Source organism: Monodelphis domestica, chromosome 2 (assembly GCF_027887165.1).
Source record: "Monodelphis domestica isolate mMonDom1 chromosome 2, mMonDom1.pri, whole genome shotgun sequence".
NCBI classification, from domain to species: domain Eukaryota; kingdom Metazoa; phylum Chordata; class Mammalia; order Didelphimorphia; family Didelphidae; genus Monodelphis; species Monodelphis domestica.
Window position 1 is genome coordinate 114940302 of NC_077228.1, and position 19315 is coordinate 114959616.

Here is a 19315-nt window from a genome sequence, read left to right on the forward strand (position 1 = left end):
TTGTTTCCTTTCCACAGGTAAGACTCCATAGTAAATAGAGTCCTGGATTTGAACATAAAAGGACTCAAGTTTAAATCCTTCCTCAGACATTTCCTAGTTGTTTGACCCAGGGTAAGGCACTTAACCTGTGTCTGCCTCAGTTTCCATATCTATTAAATGGGCATGATAATAGGACCTATCTCCCAGGGTTGTTGTGAGACTCAAATGAGGTCATAGTTGTGAAACATTGTATAAATACCATCTACTTTTTTTTCTTATTATTAATAAAAGCTTAATGCCTGACTACTGTTCTACGTTAAATTTTAATAGCATATAGGAATATGTGGAAGCATACTCTATAGATTCAGATATTGACTTGTTTGCAATTTATTATCTTAGAGAGAGGCTTAGAGCACTCAGAGATTAAGTGTTGTCATTTATTCAGAAAAAAGGACTTGAACAAAGGTCCCCTCCTCCTGATTCTTTTTTTTTTAATTTTATTTAATTGATTAGAGTATTTTTCCAAGATAACAAAAATCATGTTCTTTCCCTCCCCTCCTCCCACTGCACCCCCATAGCCAATGCACAACTCCACTGGTTTTACATGTGTCATTGTTCAAGACCTATTTCCAAATTATTGATATTTGGACTAGGGTGACCATTTTTAGGGTCTATAACCCCAATAATAATCCCATTGACCAATGTGATCAAACAGTTGTTTTTCTTCTGTGTTTTTACACCCACAGTTCTTCATCTGAATGTGGATAGTATTCTTTATCATAAGTCCTTCAGAATTGTCCTGGATCATTGCATTGCTATTCATAGAGAAGTCCATGACATTTGATTGTACCAAAGTGTATCAGTCTCTGTGTAAAATGTTCTCCTGGTTCTGCTCCTTTCACTCTGCATCAATTCCTGGAGGTCATACCAGTTGACATAGAATTCCTCCAGTTCATTGTTTCTCTGAGCACAATAGTATTCCTTCACCAACAGATACCACAATTTGTTCAGTCATTCCCCAATCGGAGGGCATCTCCTCATTTTCCAATTCTTTGCCACCACAAAAAGCTCAGCTATGAATATTCTTGTACAAGTCTTTTTTCTCCATTATATCTTTGGGATACAAAAGTAGCAGTACTATGGCTGGATCAAAGAGTAGGCAATCTTTTAGCGTCCTTTGGGCATAGTTCCAAATTGCCCTCCAGAATGGTTGAATCAATTCACGACTCTAACAGCAATGAATTAATGTCCCAATTTTGCCACATCCCCTCCAGCATTTATTACTTTCCTTTACTGTCATGTTAGACAATATGCTAGGTATGAGGTGATACCTCAGAGTTGTTTTAATTTGCATCTCTCTGATTATAAGAAATTTAGAACATTTTCACAAGTGTTTATTGATATTTTTTATTTTTTTATCTGAAAATTGCCTATTCATTTCCTTTGCCCATTTGTCAATTGGGCAATGACTTGATTTTTTTCACATTTTTTCAAGATTTCCCTTGATATTCTTGATTTTTTATTCTTCCAAATGAACTTTTTATAGTGTTTTTTTTTTTGTAATTCAGTAAAAAAAGTTTCTTGGGGGCAGCTGGGTAGCTCAGTAGATTGAGAGCCAGGCCTAGAGATGGGAGGTCCTAGGTTCAAATGTGGCCTCAGACATTTCCCAGCTGTGTGACCCTGGGCAAGTCACTTGACCCCCATTGCCTAGCCCTTACCACTCTTCTGCCTTGGAGCCAATACACAGTATTGACTCCAAGACAGAAGATAAGGGTTTAAAAAAAAGTTTCTTGGTAGTTTAATGGGTATGGCACAAAATAAGTAAATTAGTTTGGGTAGGATTGTCATTTTTATTATGTTAGCTCATCCTACCCATGAGCAATTAATGTTTTTCCAATTATTTAGATCTAGTTTTAATTGTGTGGATAGTGTTTTATAGTTGTGTTCAAATAGTTCCTGTGTTTGTCTTGGAAGATAGATTCCCAAGTATTTTTCATTGTCTAGGGTTATTTTAAGTGGAATTTCTCTTTCTAACTCTTGCTACTGAGGTGCCTTGGAAATAAAGAGAAATGCTAATGACTTCTGTGGGTTTATTTTGTAACCTGCAACTTTGCTAAAGTTGTTGATGATTTCCACTAGCTTTTTAGTGGATTCTCTAAGGTTCATTAAGTAGACCATCATATCATCTGCAAAGAATGATAGCTTGGTGTTCTCACTGCCAATTTTAATACTTTCAATTTCTTTTTCTTCTCTAATTGCTATATAGCTAGTGTTTCTGGTACAATGTTAAATAATAGAAGTGATAATGGGCATCCTTACCATTGCAGATGATGCTTGCTAATGGTTTTAGATATATACTGTTTATTATTTTTAGGAAAGACCCTTCTATTTCTATACCTTCTGGTGTTTTTCAGTAGGAATGAGTGTTGTATTTTGTCAAAGGCTTTTTCTGGATCTATTGAGATAATCATGCAGTTTTGTTGGTTTGCTTGTTGATATGGTCAATTATGTGGATGGTTTTCCTAATATTAAACCATCCTTGCATTCCAGATATTAATTCCACCTTATCATAATGAATGATTCCCGTGATCACTTGCTGGAGTCTTTTTGGTGTATTCTATCTAAAATTTTTGCATCTATGTTCATTAAGGAGATTGGTTTATAGTTTTCTTTCTCTGTTTTTGAACTGCCTGGCTTTGGAATCGGTACCATATTTGTGTCATAAAAGGAATTTGGTAGAACTTCTTCTTTGCAAATTATATCAGATAGTTTGTATAATATTTGGATTAGTTGTTCTTTAAATATTTGATAGAATTCATTTGTGAATCCATCAGGCCCTAGGGATTTTTTCTTAAAGAGTTCTTTGATGGCTTATTCAATTTCTTTTTCTTATACAGGATTATTTAAGCATTCTATTTCTTCCTCTGTTAATCTAGGCAATTCATATTTTTGCAAATATTCATCCATATCACCTAGATTGCCATATAATTGGGCAAAATAGTTTTTAACGATTGCCTTAATTACCTCTTCATTAGAGGTGTGGTTCCCCTTTTCAACTTTGACACTGTTAATTTGGTTTTCTTCTTTCCTTTTTTTATTACATTGACTAGTACTTTGTCTATTTTATTTGTTTTATCAAATACCAGTTTCTAGTCTTATTTATTAAATCAATAGTACTTTGACTTTTGGTTTTATTAATTTCTCCTTTAATTTTTAGGATTTCTAATTTAATTTTCAACTGAGTGTTTTTAATTTGTTCCCTTTCAAGTGTTTATTTTTATTTGCATGCCCAATTTTCTTTGAACTCTGCCCTTCCTAATTTGTTAATATATGAACTCAAGGATATACATTTCCCCTATTGCTATATCCCATAGATTTGGCTACATCCCATAGATTTTGAAAGGATATCTCATCATTTTTATTTTCTTCAATGAAATTATTGTTTCTATGATTTGTTCTTTAACTAACCAATTTTTGAGAATCATATTATTTAATTTCCAATTAATTTTGATTTGGCTCTCCATGTACACTTACTAATTATTATTTTTATTGTATTATGATCTGAAAAGTTTGCATTTATTACTTCTTCTATTTTGTAGTTGTTTGCCATGTTCATAGGCACCAGTTAATACTTGGTCAATCTGTGTGAATGTACCAGGTGCTGCTGAAAACAAGGTGTATTCCTTTTTGTCCCTATTTATTTTTCTCCACATATCTATTAATTCTAATTTTTCTAAGATTTCATTTGCTTCTCTCACCTCTTTCTTGTTTTTTTTTTGGCTTGATTTATCAAGATATGATAGAGGAAGGCTCAGATCTCCTACTAGTATAGTTTTACTATCCATTTCCTCCTTTAATTCTACTAGTTTCTCCTTTAGAAATTTGGATGCTATACCATTTGGTGCATACATGTTGATTACTGATATTTCCTAATTGTCTATACTGCCTTTTATCAGAATGTAATTACCTTCCCTATCTCTTTTAATCAGATCTATTTTTACTTTGGCTTTGTCAGATATCATGATTGCAACTCCTGCCTTCTTTTTCTCAGTTGAGGCCCAATACATTTTGCTCCAGCCTTTGATCCTTATTCTGTGAGTGTCTACTTGCCTCATGTGTGTTTCTTGTAGACAACATATGGTAGCATTTTGGTTTCTAATCTACTCTGCTATTTGCTTTCATTTTATGTATGAGTTCATTCCATTCACATTCAGAGTTATGATAACCACCTCTGTATTCCCAAATATTTTTATATCCTCTCCCTGTTCTTCCCTTTCTTCTTTTGCTATATCTTTTTAAACAAGTGGTTTGATTTTCATCAGTCCCCCTAATCCCTACCCTTATTATCCTTCCCTTTACACCCCCTCCCTTTTTGTTCCTTTCTTATTTTTAGCATCTATTAAGTTCCCTTCCCTCCCCTTTTCTCTCCTTTTTTGTACTCCCCAACCCACTTCCCCACTTAGTTTTTTCCTTCTCACTTTCCCTGTAGAGTAAGATAGAATTCTATACCCCCAATGGATCTAGATGCTCTTCCCTCTCAGAATTGATTCCACTGAGAGTAAGGTTTAAGTATTTCCTATTAGCACTTTCTTCCCCTCCTTCTTATAATAGTATTCTTCCTCTCTCCTTCCCATGTGCCTCTTAGTGTGATATCGATTATCCTAATATCTCATTCCTTCAAGTTTCTCTTAGTGCCATCTTCTATTACCTCCTTCCCTTTTTCTTTTTTTGCATATCATCTTATACTACTTATTACCCCAATCTTTACCTATGAATGATTCTTCGAATTACTATATTAGTGTATATAATTTTGAGAGTATATTTATATATATAATTTTTATATTTTTTATATATTATATATTTATAAATATATATTATATACAATTATAAATATATTGTGTATTTATAATAATTCATATATATAATTTTTGAGAGTATGAGAGAATAACATTTTTCCAGATAGTAGTATAAATAATTTAATGTTATCGAAGTCTTTAAAGAAGAAAATTAAAATAAAATAAATTTCCCCCTTTAATCTCTCTTTCTTATTTACCTTTTCATGTTTTTCTTGATCTTTGTGTTTAAATATCATACTTTCTTCTTAGTTCTGGTCTTTTCTTTGCAAATATTGGAAATCTTCTATTTGCTTGAATGCTCATGTTTTCTCTTGGAAGTATATAGTCAGATTTGATGGGTAGGTGATCCTTGGTTGAAAACCCAAATCTCTTGCTTTTCTGACTATCATATTCCAAGGCTTGCAGTCCTTTAGTGTGGACACTACCAGATCTTGTGTGATTCTGATTGGTGCTACTTGATATCTGATTTGTCTCTTTTTGGCTTCTTATAAAAATTCTTCCTTAGTTTGGAAGCTCTTAGAGGGTGTTCTATGAATTCTTTCAATGTCTATTTTGCCCTCTTGTTCAAGAACATCAGGGCAGTTTTCTTGGATATTTTCTTATAGTATGATGTCAAGGTTTCTGTTTATTTCTGGGTTTTCAGGTAGACCGATGATTTTCAAATTGTCTCTTCTAAATCTGTTTTCTTGGTCAGTCATCTTCTCAGTGAGATAGTTCATGTTTCCTTCTATTTTGTCAATCTTTTGATTTTGCTTTATTAATTTTCTTTTGTTTTGCAAGATCATTGGCTTCTAAATTCCCAATTCTGGTCTTTAAAGGCTGATTTTCTGCTATAATCTTTTGATTTTCCTTTTCAATTTGGTCTATCATGCTTTTCATGGCTTCCAGATGTTTAATTTTGGTCTCTAATTTATTTATCATTTCATTTGATTTCTGAGTTTCTTTCTTCAATTGGGAGTTCCTGTCTTTTAAGCTATTATTTTCTTTTTGAACTATTTCCCACTTTTCTTGTCAATATCCTTCCATCTTTTTCATAAGCTCTGATTTAAAATCTTCAAGAGCTTGTGGCCAATTTCCTTTTTTTGGAAGATTTGGATGCATTCATTTGTTTGTCCTCTTCTACTATTTCATCTATAGTCTGGATTTTTCCTCCATAAAAATTATCCAGGGTCAAAGCCTTCTTCTTATTCTTCTTGGTATTGGGAAGTTGTTTTTCCTGGGCATTGTTTGCCATCACTATGTTGGCCTTTCCTTCCCTTTCCAGTCAGAAGTCTTGAGTGAAGAGGACAGGCTCTCTGTGTATGGAGCTGAAGAGAAAGGTTTTTGCCTGAGGCCACCTCTCGAGTCTCTGGAGCTTCTACTATTTGCAGTCCTTCTCTGCCCTGTCTCTGCACCCAGGGTCTGCTCTCTTCTGCCTGTTGGGATCTCACATCTAGCTGCTCTCAGGGGTAGGTCTTTGGTGGTCTTAGTCAGCTGCCAAGGACCTAGAGGTGCCCCTCACTCCTCACTAGTTCTAGAGGTTCCCCTCACTCACTCACTGTTTCTAACATGTGCTGGCTCTGACTCTAGCACACTGACTCTGTTGATTGGGGGGGGGGAGCGGTAGATCAGCTTGTGTTTTGGTGGAAGCTATTTCACCTCCTTATAGTGTGGAAATGCCCAAATCCCACATACCTTAGATGCTACAACCTATTGTCTAGTCCCTTCATTCATATGAATTTGGGGGGGGGCCTTTTGAGGTAGTTTATATTGGTAGGTAATGAGGAGAGGTAGATTCCTGTGTCTAAACTGTAGCCATGTTTACCCAGGAGTCCCCTCCTCCTGATAGAGGCCAGTCCTCTACTCAACCACCAAGACTCTGTATCAACAATAACTTTTTTTAATACCCTTATTTTCCATCTCAACAACAGCTCTAAGATGGAAGAGTGGTAAGGGCTAAGCAATTGGGGTTAAGTGGGTTGCCCAGTGTCACCCAACTAGAAAGCAAATGAGGCTATATTTGAACCCACATCCTCCCAAATTCATCAACAAAAAATGTTTAAGAATCACAAACTGAGAGGTTGATGGGATCTTCTTCAACAAGTAAAACATCCTCATTTTACAGATAATGAATTATTCAGAGGGAAGGTAAATTACTTGCCCAGGGTCACACAGCTAAGAAGTATCTGTGGTCATAACAAATAGGATTTGAAACCAAGTTCTCTCCAAGCAAGTTTTAAGTTGTCTTTTGCTAGGCCAATTGACCTAACTACCTAGGTGGCCTTGGGCAAGTCCCTTTCATTTCTGGGCCTCAGTTTCCTTTTTTTAATTAAAGGGCTTGACTAAAAGATCTTTACGGTCTTTTCCAACTATGACATTCTGGGAATCTAGGATTCTCTTTGCACCTCACAATCATAGTGGGAAAGAACTGGTACTCTAGAGGATTTGGTATGTAGATCTCCATTAACTTTTTGGTGTGTTGGGTTCTTTTTCTTAAATCCTTACTTTCTGTCTCAGTAACAACTATTATAGAACAGCAAAGTCTAGGCAAATAGAGTTAAATGACTTGCAAAATGGTCACACAGAAAGAAGTATCTGAGGCTCGATTTGAACCCAGGTCCTCTCAACTCTAATCATAGTGTTCTATCTACTGTGCCACCTATCTGCCATAGACATGTTGATTTTTAAGTATCATGGAAGTTGTTCGATGTATGTGGGGTTTATCTTCCTCACTAGACTGAAAAATTCATATTGGTGGGTACTGTTGCCTCTACTAAATTGGAAACTCCTTTAGAACAGAGACTATGTTTCTTTGGTGTAAGACCCCCACCTCCTGCCATCCTCATGCCTGCTCTCTACATATGTGTAGAGACAGATACGGAGTTTGAGACATGCTGTTGCCTGAGCAGTTGACTAGCATTTATTAAGAGTCTAGGATAGGGGGTGTATGGGGTGCTCAGGGAGGGGTAATATCTCTGGTATGGAGGGCTTGTCGTGCCCTCCTAGGGCAGCTCTCCAGCCTCTGACCCTCACCTGACACCCAGCTCTCACTTGTGGCTCCCAGTAGCTGCTGGCATGCGGCAGCGGCCACACCCCAGGCAACGGCTTCGACAGGCCGGCTAAACCTTGTGAGGGTAGCCATCGGGTCATCGACCCCTGGTGAACCAGGGCTTTGCTCACCCAGCATGTGAAGACTGCTTCGGCCGAACAGACGGAAGAAACCAACAAGAAGGTTCAACGGCTGAGATGGCGACGCAGCAAGGCACTGTGGAGTGCTTAGGGCATGTTGGAGCACATAAGACAACAAGGCCATCCAATGCAGCTGAGGAAGTCTCCAGGTGTACCGACTTTTTGTGCCAATGGACCCAGGTTTCCAACGCCGAGAGAGTGGGACTGTCTCTGTGCATCGACTTTTCCACTTAAATCTCCATCCACAAGTGTCTTTGTGCACACTCATCTATACACCATAGATGAAAACGCACAGACAATTGTCATCCTCGGTTACCGAGAGACTACTACTACTACTAGGATAGGGGTAGCTAGGTGGCTGGTGGATTGAAAGCCAATCCTGAAGATGGGAAATCCTGGGTACAAATCTGGCCTCAGATACTTCCTAGCTGTGTGACCCTGGGTAAGTCACTTAACCCCCATTATCTAGCTCTTACCACCCTTCTGCCTTGGAAGTACTAATTCTAAGACAGAAGGTAAGGATTTTTTAAAGAGTTTATGATGTGTCAAGCACTGGCTAAGTGCTGTGGATGAGAAGAAAGGCAAAATGAAGGGACTTGTTCTTAAAAGAGTTCACATTCTAGTAGGAGAACAACGTGCCAAAAACATAAATACAAGTTATAGATATAGATACACATATATACATGTTTATCATAGACAACTAGGTGGTACAGTCGATAGAGTGCTGGACCTGGAATCAAGAAGACCATCTTCTTCAAATCAAATCTGGTCTCAGACACTTACTAGCTATGTGACCCAAGGCAAGCCATTTAACCCTGTTTATTAAATGTTAAATGATCTGTAAAATGAGCTGGAGAAGGAAATGGCAAACCATCCCCATATCTTTGCCAAGAGAACCCCAAATGGGGTCAGGAAGAGTCAGGCATGATTGAAATGACTGAACAATAACATATATATTGTACATACATACACACACACAGAGCTTATAGGAATGGTAATCTCCTCAATTTATCCAAAGGTCAAAGGGTCCTCTAGCTTGTTCCTATTTCTGAATTGAGCTGACATCTGGGTTTACCCTACTCAAAGTCCTAGACTGATCCTAGAACCAGTCAATCATCCCAGGATCACTCAGATTATGAATGATCTGGGGTTGGTTAAATCAACGGGAAGAGTGCACTCACCTTCTCTTCCTAGCCCCTGTCTCCTCTCCCTGAAGTTTGGCCCTTCTTATAGGACTTGTAAAGGAGATCTTCATGTCAGTCAATTACATCACTGTGCAGTTATTTAAATCAAAGCCTGGCATCATTTTTAATCACATTAAATTTTTGGAGGAAGCAGATCACATGCAAGATGAAATAGAAATAAAGCTCTTTCTAAGAAAAAAAAAAAAAGCTAGCCTCCCTGGGATGGAGTAATGCTAATCAAAATGCTTTAAAAAAAAGGTCTTCTGTAAAACACACACACACACACACACACACACACACAGACACACACACACACACACACACAACCCTATAAACAATATTGAGAGTGAAAACCTAAATTGAATGGAGAGAAGACACTGACATTTCCCCCCTTTCTCTCTGAGAAGTGCCTTTGCTCATGAAAGGTAGTGGATTGACAGTGCAAGCTGACTTTCTATTTATCCCCAAGACAGACTGGGCATATTCTGTTTAGCATTTATATAGTGCTTGTCTCCTCAGCAGCACCAAGGGGCTGGAAAAGGACTCTGTAGCCATTGTGAGTCATCCTCCAAGAGGGGAGGGATGGAAGAGTAAAAGGAAGAAAACACCAAGTGGGAAACTGAAGACCAAGAAAGAAGCAGGATCCTTAAGGGAAATAGGACCTGAATAAGGAAGTGTTGATTTTACTGAACTACTATCTATGGAAACCAACATTTTGGGGACTTCACAAGTGATCTGTCATTCAAATGAGAAGGGCAGTTAGGTAGCACAGTGGATAGAGTGCCATGCCTGAAGTCAGGTGGACTTGGGTTCAAATCTGACCCTAGACAATTTATTTTATTAAGTTTGTTTATTTAATTAATTAATTTAGAATATTTCCCCATGGTTACATGATTCATGTTCTTTTCATTCCCTCCTTCCATTCCCCTCCCATGGCCAACAACCAGTTCCACTGGGTTTTACATGTGACCAGACAATTCTTAGCTATATGACCCTGGGCAAGTCTCTTACTTTAATTGCCTAGCCCTTGTCACTCTTATAATTGATTCTAAGAGAGAAGGTAAGGGTTTAAGAAAAAAAGAAGAAAAAATTATCTCTCCTAACTCCCTCTAAATATTTCACTGATCAGTTAACTGAAATCTAGAAAGGTGGCTTTGAAGTGGCTTTCCCAAGATCACAGAGGTAGTAAGCAACAGAAGATTTGAACCCAGGTTCTGTCTCCAGAGCCAGGGATGTCTTCACTATACCATGCTGGTGTATTCAAAAATCTCTATAAGTCAGTAGTGTTTGAGCCAGGGTGAGGGGTACCTCTAGGATCTCCTGTGCATTGCATTGCATAGCTTTAAATTAGGGATATAAGGATTATTTGTTGTTGTTATTCAGCCATTTCAGTTCTGGCTGACTCCTTGTGAGCCAATTTGGGGTTTTCTGGGCAAAGATACTGGAGTGCTTAATCATTTCCTTCTCCAGATCATTTTACAGATGTGAAAACTCACACCAACAGAGTAAAGTGTGACAGGGTCACACCACTAGGAATTGAGGCTAGATTTGAACTCAGGAAGATGAGTTTTCCTGACTCCAGTTGAGGACTCTAATACACCACTTAGTTGACCATGCAACATTCTGCTTACCTTCCTCAAATAGACTTTTTTTTATTGGATCTGCACATAACTTTACATGGCTCCAGATTACCTACTACATCAAATTCATAGGACCTTAGAATTTGAAGGAACATTAGAGGCTATCTGGTCCAACCTTTCTAGGCAACATAGAAATCTCCTCTATGAAATTCAAGACAGATTATTATCTGGTCTCTTCCTTGAACATTTCCACTGACAAGGAAACCTGTCTGGCTTTCAAGATCTCCTAAAATCTGTCTACATTGGCTTTTTAGTCAGGAAAATCTCTGTTAGACTTGCTTTTGACTTATACTGGTTGTGTAACATTGGGCAAGTCCCTAGGTCAATTGATAAGCATTGATTATATGCTTACTAGTTCCCTGGCCCTGTGCTAAACTCTGGGATTACCAAGAAAGAGAAAAATATTATCCCTAAAATATTCTAACCATTGGGCAACCTAACTGCCTCTAATATGGAAGGGATTGGACATAATGATGTCTAAAGTCCCTTCCAGCTTTAAACCCTACAAAGTCCTAAGCCAAGATCAATTTATTCCAGAACAGACATATCACCTCTTGTTTCTTCTGGCCTCTTCCAATAGGAATGTTTTATCTTGGCTATGTCCTTTCAAATAAATTAATGAACCAATGAGAAGAGGAAGGAAAGGAAGAAAGGAAGGAAATAAGCATCTATTGTATGTCAAGTACTTATAAATGCTAACTCATTTGATCATCGCAACAGTCCTGTGAAAAAAGTACTGTAACCTCATTTTACAGATGTGGAAACTGAGGCACAAAAAGGTTAAGGTTCAAGATCACATACTTGGTTTGAACTTAAGTCTTCCTGAATCCAGGCCCAATGTTCTAGAGATCATTATCACTATATAAAGTGATGCTATATAAAATGATATCACTTTTAAAATGATCATTTTATAAACACCAAAACAAAATATAATGACAAAAAGAGCACTTGGTAATAGCTCAAGTTGTCAGAATGAATGAATGAATGAATGAATGAATGAATGAATGAATGAGGAAAAATTATTAAGCACTGGGGATTCAAAAAAGAAAAGCAGATTGAGTCTCTGCCTTCAAAGAGTTTATACTCTGATATTATATAGAAAGGAATGATCGCCAGAGAGGCCATTATAGTCTGGAAAGTTATCAAGATGGTAAGGGAGGTAGTTGGGGATTTTATTGACATACCCCCATCCAGGATCAATAGTAGAGTTGATTCAATCCTATTCATGGTTTCTGGGTCCAAAACTGATGAGGGACATCACTGGGGGGTGGGGGGGGAGACAATGTAGTTAGAGAGTCCCTAAAGGAAATGACTATAGAGTACAACATGAAGTAAAGTGGTGGCTCAGGGTTTTCCTGAAATAGTGACCAAATGAGAGACCTATCAATCAAGAGAGATTGTCCCAGGATAAAACTCTCTCCAGGTTATGAAGGCCACTGATAAGTCTACAGAGGAAATGACCAGAGAATTTTGACTAAAATCAGAGCATTCTAAATTCTATCTTGTTCATTCGTCAAACTCTGGGCAGAATGGAACTTAAATCAGTCTATACAAAAGCACCCCTACATCTTGGACAACTACATTTGTCCTTTATATCCCTAAAATATAAGTTTATGTTTTAAGATAAATTGTAAAGCTGGAAGGCACCTTTCAGGTCATCTAATCCAAACTCTTCATGAGGAAAGGGGAACCTCAAAGAAGAATAGTGATTTGCCTAAGGTCACAACTGGGCAGCAAGGTGGCACAGTTGAGAAAGTGCCAATAAGGAAACTATGACCCAGAAAACATAATTGACCTGCCCAAGATCACACAGCACACAAGAATCAGAACCACGCTTTGAAGGAAGGAATGTGTTTCCAATCCAGGGCTCTTTCCATAAAACCCCCCTGATTATCTCAGAAGTCTCCTCCAGGGGGTAGGCTACTTTCAGAACAGTAAGGTATACACTGTACTTTGGAAAGGCTAGACTCTGCCTCTATGAGTTGACCTTCCAATTATTTATCTTCATGTTTAAGATAGGAGAAGCTTAGTCTTTCTTTGCCTATTACCATCCCAACACCTCTTACTCTGTCTCTCTGTCTCTCTCTGTCTCTCTCTGTCTCTCTGTCTCTCTCTCTCTCTCTCTCTCTCTCTCTCTCTCTCTCTCTCTCTCTCTCTGTCTCTCTCTCTGTCTCTCTCTCTCTCTCTCTCTCACTCTCTCTCACTCTCTCTTTGTCCCTCTCTCTGTCTGTCTGTCTCTGTCTCTCTCTGTCTTTCTCTGTCTCTTTCTCTCTCTGTATCTCTTTCTTTGTCTCTCCTCTTTCTTCCCTTCCCCACTTCTACTTTTTTTCCCAAGCATCTAAACTAAGTACTAGGGACTTAGTCATGTGGCTCAGTGAATAGAGAGCCAGGCCTGGTAATGGGAGGTTCTGGGTTCAAATTTGACCTAAGATATTTCCTAGCTATGTTATCCTAGACAAGTCATTCAATACCAATTACCTAGCTCTTACTGTTCTTCTGCCTTGTACCAATATTAGTACTGATTCTCAGATGGAAGATAAAAGGGTTTAAAAGAGCCTAGGCATTGCCTCAACCCTGAAGTTATCAATGTCAATTTTTATTGACATGACACATGTAAGACCACACATGTGAGACATGGCATGCATAAGGTCAGCCAGTGGCTAAAAAAGAACATCTTCTACATAATAGTTACACAGTTTTATGTACAATCCTCTACTCTGCTAGAATGTACAGTAAGACATTCATTTTATTTGGTGTTTGCTCAAAATAAATCCAGAAATTTAAAAAAGTAACTAGTGCTTGGGATCAAGTATCAGCTGATCCAATACAAACCACCTGGTCAAATACAAAACAGCACCACCCAGCTCTCTGGGATGCTCTCCACCTGGGCAGAATGGAGCCACTAAACTGGTTCTCAGATTTCGATTTCACTGGGTGCCACTAAGTGAACACCTGCGAGGACTCTCTGTCCCAGCTTCCCGTGTTGCACAGCATTCTGTTTTGCTGGAAGCTACCAGAGCATATAATAACAGTTTCAATGGTTTGGAACCTCTCGCTTCTGGCTGGGAAATCATTTTCTTTCTACAGCTCAGCTCAGAGGGATGGTCAGGCTCTAAGAAAAGTCATAATTTCAGCATGACCCCTTCCTCACCTTCACCTTCTGTCTTAACAATTTGTCTCCAAGACTAGTCCATTTTTCCTTTGGAAATGTCATTTGAATTCATTCTTTCTCCCCCAAGACAACTATCAGTATCCTGTTCTTGGCCATGATTAATTGAGAAATTTGTAAAGTGTTTAGCATGGCGCCTTGCACATAGTAGGCACTTTATTCATTCTTCTTCTTCCTCCCCTTGACCACCTCATATCTGTACTATTTTCAATAGCTTCCTAAGCTGAACTCTTCAACATCAGTCTGCCCCCTTCAATTCATGTTATATCTAACATCTTGATGTCTGTTAACATTTTTTAGTTGTTTTTCACTCATGTCTAACTCTTTGTGACCCTATTTGGGCCTTTCTTGGCAAATATACTGGAGTGATTTGCCACTTTCTTTTTCAGTTCATTTTATAGATGACAAACTGAGGTAAACAGGATTGAGTGACTTGTCCAGGGTCACCCAGCTCATAAGTGTCTGAGGCCAGATTTGAACTCAGAAGATGAAGATTCACTGATTTTAGACCCGATAGTCTATGCACTATGGTACCACCTACTTGCCTTACCTAGACACTTAATGTGGTGTTTCATAAATGATGGTCAGTTAGTCCACAAACATCTTTTAAGTGCTTACCATTATGCCAGATGTATTAAGTGCTGGGAATATAAAGAAAGGCCAAAACACTTAATATAGCTTTTAAAATAATTTAATCCTATATAGATCTTCCCTCATTGCCAGCATTATCAAACCTAAGTTCTTCTGCCTTCTTTTTTTAAACTTGACTCCCTCACTAGTTAATATAAAGTTTTTATTAATACCTTTTCTTCTCCTTAATATCCCATTTCACTAACCCACCAACAAAAACCTCCTTTATAACCAAGGAGTAAAGATAAGCAAGATAAATCAAGACCTTGCCCATACCTGACATCATACACTTCCTTTTAAACCCATTATCATCCACCATGATAGGAAGTATACTTCACCATTGGTGAAATCACAGTCGGGCCATTGGTCACTGCATTGATCGGCATTCTATTACATTTCAGTCTTGTTTTTATCTTGATATGATCACAGTCATTGGGTACAATTATTCTCTTGTTTCTGCTGGCTTTGCTCTTTCTTGGTTCATACAAGTATTCCCAAATGAATTCATGTTCTTCATTGTTTATGATACAATAATATTTCCATTACATTCATGTACCAGACTTTGTTCAGAGATTCCCCAGTTGATAGGGAACCATTTTGTTTCCAGCTCATTTTGACCACACATACACACTCACACAAATACTGTTATAAATATTTTGTTGCTATCTTTAACCTCCTTGGGGTTAAAGCTAAACCCTTAGTAGCTCTGCCTTACTTACACCCTCCACGATTTGGCCTCAGATTCTTTACTGTTCCTCGGCTCTATTCCAGACAAGTCAATCTGGTTATCCATCCAATATGCCATTCTTATATTTATCTTTACACCTATATTCCTGGGAATCTCTCTTTCAGAAGTATCCTTTTCCCTCTGTGTCTGCTTAAATTCAAATCATCCCTCAGTGTCTAGCCTAAGCCATCTCTTCCATGAAGCATTCCCTGACTATAAGAACTACTAATAATCTTTTGTTTATTTGTTCTCTCAGTCTACAAATTGTCTACATCAGAAATATCCAATACTATCCCTGAGGCATGAACTAAATTAAAATGTAATTGGGAAATATTTTAAAAATAAATAAAAATATAACAGAACATAGATGTTAATATGTGGTTTTCTAAGTCAATATGTGGCATGAAGGGATCTGATGTACCATTAGTAGCCCTGTTTCTAATTGAGTTGAACACCACTGATTTACCCACCATTTAACACATGATTATATGCCATCTTAAGCTATTCCTTCTCCACTAAAGACTTCCCCTAATGTCTCCTTATAGCATGGCAATGAACTTGGGTTCTTGAAGGCCAGGCCAGGGTTTGTGAACTCTGGTACCATCTACCAAGCTGGAAAGGCTTTCAATTTGTATGCCTGTTATTTAAGAACAAGACTACATGAGGTAGAAAGGGCTCCCCTCAATCTCTCTCTCTCTCTCTCTCTCTCTCTCTCTCTCTCTCTCTCTCTCTCTCTCTCTCTCTCTGTGTGTCTCTCTTTCCCTCTCTGTCTCTCTCTGTCTGTCTCTGTTTCTCTCTTTCTCTGTTTCTCTCTGTCTGCCTCTGTCTCTCTGTCTCTGTCTCTCTGTCTCTCTCTGTCTCTCTGTTTCTGTCTGTCTGTCTGTCTCTCTCTCTCTCTCTTTCCCTCTCTGTCTCTCTCTGTCTGTCTCTCTTTCTCTCTTTCTCTGTCTCTGTCTGTCTCTGTCTCTCTCTCTGTCTGTCTGTCTCTCTATTTCTGTCTGTCTCTCTGTCTCTCTGTCTCTCTCTCTGTCTATCTCTCTCTGTCTCTCTGTCTCTCTCTGTCTCACTGTCTCTGTCTGTCTGTATGTCTGTCTCTCTCTTTCTCTCTCTCTCCTTTGAAAACCATCTATCAAGTAACAGGAAATTACAAAGAGCACCTGCATAAAGGATATACCAGCTGAAGTGTATGCAGATCTTTCAAATACACTATGTTTTAATTGTTTCATATTTGTGTAACTGTATATCTCTAGCAATAGAATAATCCCTTTGAGGGCAGATGCTGTGTCTTGCTCTATTGCCCTACCAGAGTGCTAAACAATTAGTAGGTGCTCAATTAATGTTTATTGATAAAATAACTTCATTGATTTCATCCTAATGCCCTCCCCCCCCTCAACAAATGTGCTGATGAATTTCTTAAGTACTGGGGCCTTTATGGAAGCTGGGAAAGAAGTTAATTAGGAAAACTAACCAAAGGGGACTTGTTTGGAAAAGATAACCATTCAGGAGACCTGAATCTACTCAGTCACTGATTAAGATTAAGACTTAAGAAGCCATAGATCCTCTTTTTCTCTTGATTTAGTTCCATGGTGGTGAACTTATGGCAACATGTGCCAGAGGGGGCAGTCAGAGCCCTCTCTGTGGCCATACCTGCCATTGCCTCAGCACAGAGTTCATTATTAGAAAGCCAGAGGGATGCAAGGCTAAGCTGCTCCCCTCCTCCTTTCCATGTGTAACTAAGAACATCACACCCCCCTCTAAAAAGGCTTGTCATCACTGGTCTAGTCTAACCATTTCTGCTTAGAATCTCTGGTGGAAAAGGAGATCTTAGTCATAGTTTGTAGTTTCTGTGATCCCTTCCAAGGTGGAAGTCTGAGGGGGAAACCCTGATTTGGGAGTCAAGGGACTTGGCTTCTTATGTCTGTTCTGTTGTTAACGAGTTGTGTGGCCATGAGAAAATAACTTAATATCTTTGAAAGCCTCAGTTTTTTCAACTATAAAATGAGAGGGTTGGACAAAATAACTTCCAAGATCCTTTCCAGATCTAGATCTCTGAGCCTATAATCTCAAGCTAATTACATCTTCTCTCTGTTCCTCAGGTGCTCATCATACCAGAAGGGGTACCATTTAACAAGTCAATTTCAATGTATAATTGGAATGAGAAGGTTGTAGAATCCAAAACTATAACTCAAAGGGGAAGAAAGATGTGCTTCTCTTAAAACCAAACATTTTGCTTTGACTAGGGCTAGAGAGCTAAAAGTAGGCCATATCATAGGATGACCAGATCAGAAAGGAATCTTAAAGATCACAATGTTAAAGATTTTGACCTGGAAGAAACCCTAGAAGCCACTGAATCCAGCCCCCTCATTTAACAGATGAAGAAACTGATGCTTGAACAGTTAAATGATTTGTCCAGAACAACACAGTAAGTATCTAGGTAGGATTCAAAGTCAGGTCTTTATGCCTCCAAGTTCAGCACACTATCTACTATATAACATCTTGCTTTCTCATATCTAGTGGTAAACTTATTTTACAGATGAGGAAACTGAGGCTCAGAGACAAAGTGCCTTTTCCCAAGGTCATGCATAGAAAGTGGCAGCAGTGAGAGCAGAGTTGTAAGGAGGGTGAACCTCTAAACAAGAGAGAAAATGGAGGTTCTGACTAAATCTGTTATCCTTTAGTAGAGCTTGTCATCAATAATAACTAAATAAAAAACTACAGTATGGCTCTTCTCCCCACTTTCCTCCAGTCCCATTCTTAGCCTTCTCCCTAACTTAGTTCCAGGGTTTGTTCTGTTTTTTCCTGGTGCAGTTTACAATGCTTGCTCCCAAATAGAAAAATCCCCATTTTCTGGCTCCAGATGGAAGAGACTCTGCCTCCTTTAAGCTCCAAGCTCCTCCACTTCCTTCCCAGTCCTCTTCTCAAAGCTAGAAGCCATGGAATGCATACACAGCCAAGCTCTGTGCAAGAGAACACGGGCAATGCTGACTTTTGATTTAAAGTGCATATATATTTTAGGAAATGTTCCAGAGTGTAAGTATATAAAAGGCTGGGTCAGACACAGCCTGGGGCAGTGGGTGGAGAGGAACACCAACACTCCAAAGGAAGCTTGGAATACCAACTTCAAAAAGTGGTTTGATTTCTCCCCCCCATTTTGATCTTAAAAATGTCTAGAGCCCCAGGCAGCTGAAGTTGCTGATGGGGGAGGGGGGCCTTCAACCACATGACCTCACTCCCCTACTGCAAAAAGCTTCTGCTTAACAAACATATTTTGTTTGATGCCAAGGCAGAGAGGGAGAAGAGAGAGACAGGGAGGATGCTCCCAGTGACAGAGACAGCTGGTAGCCTTGGAGAGGCAGAATTGTCAAGTGAGAAGCAGCAGCAAAGGCAGAGAAATGCCAAAGGAATTTGTGTGATCCAGGAAGGCACATTCCTTTTGCCTGCATTGACACCTAGGGGACTCCGTTATGATGTCTGTGCTTGCTACCTTTCTGCCTGGGCTGAGAAATAGGAAGGAGCAGCTCCAGCCCCTGATCTCTCAATGGCGACCTCTTTGACCAGTGACAAGATGACACTGATGAGTTCCCAAGGGAGGCCGGTGTGTCTTGAGCTATTTTTCCTTCCTTTTTCCCAGACAATTCTTCAAGAGTAGAGACAATTGAAATCACCATCTGGGTCCCCTGGTCAATGTTCTATTGCTATGTAAAATCCCCAATGACATGCTGAGGACACTAAAGCTCCCCTGTGCCTTCTGGTTTCTCCAAGAATGAGAGGCAGCTGGTCTGGCCTCAGCAATAGGGAGCACAAGGAAAGGTAGCAGTTCATCTTTACTCATGTCTTATCTGAGGAAAATTAAAGCAAATCTCCCATCCCCACAGTAATTCCCCAAGCCAATCAACAAATATGGCTGCCACCTTGAACCAGGGACTCTGCTAAGATCTAACAAACAAAAATTCAAAACCCAA